We start from the raw sequence: 946 nt of genomic DNA, 5'->3' as shown, positions 1-946 counted from the left end.
TTACATATGGCTGTTAGCCATTTTGTTTTTGTTTTTGAAAAATGTTTATTCAGACTCTTTGCCCAATTTTTATTTGGATTGTTAACAGGCTAGTGCAATTTTCAGGTGAATGGTTTGCAGTTACTTTCTTTCCGCCCATAGGCTGCCCTTTTATTTTGTTGAGTGTCTCCTTTACTTAAAGCTTTTTTGTTTTATTTAGTTCTGTTTTTTTGTTTGTTTGTTTGTTTGTTCTGATTGCCTGTACTTTTATAAACTAAGGCCAATATTATGAAAGAAGAAAAATCTCAAGAACCTCAGCATCTACCTACTAAGTAAACTGAAGAAGGGGAAGTTAAGCATAGAGCAGAAGAAAACCAGTAAAAATCAAGCAGAAATGAAATAATGGAAAACAGAACAACAATACAATCCATCAATAAAACAAAAAGATGATTTAGTATAAAATAAAGATCAAAGTTGACAAAGTCAGAAAAAAAAAAAATCCCAAGTGGTCATAAGTTACCAGTGCCAAAAATAAGAGAAATCACAGAAGTTTCTACAGTTATTAAAGAGTAAGGTAAGAATGTAAACAACCTTATGACAGAATTCCAATAATTTAAAGGAAATAGAATTTAATTTCTAATTACTAGGGAGGGACTTAAAGGGGATTTTCTCATTATTGGTTTCTAATTTAATTCTACAGTGATAAGAAAATTAAATTCTAGCCGAGTATGGTGACACACACCTTTGATCCCAGAACTTGGAAGCCAGCCTGGTTTACATAGGGAGTTCCAGGCCAGCTGGGGCTACAGGGAGACCCTGTCTCAAAAAGCGCCCCTGCCACCAAAGAGAAAAGAAAATTAAATTCTTTGAGATTTCTTGAGAATTATATTATGGCTAGAAAAAAATTCATTTTGGTAAATTTTCTGTGTGTGGTTGTTGTTAGAGTATTTTACTTTATAAATATCAG

Source organism: Nannospalax galili, unplaced genomic scaffold (genome assembly GCF_000622305.1).
Source record: "Nannospalax galili isolate Female #2095 unplaced genomic scaffold, S.galili_v1.0 scaffold128, whole genome shotgun sequence".
Taxonomy (NCBI): Eukaryota; Metazoa; Chordata; class Mammalia; order Rodentia; family Spalacidae; genus Nannospalax; species Nannospalax galili.
Note: the sequence above shows the minus strand (reverse complement) of the source record.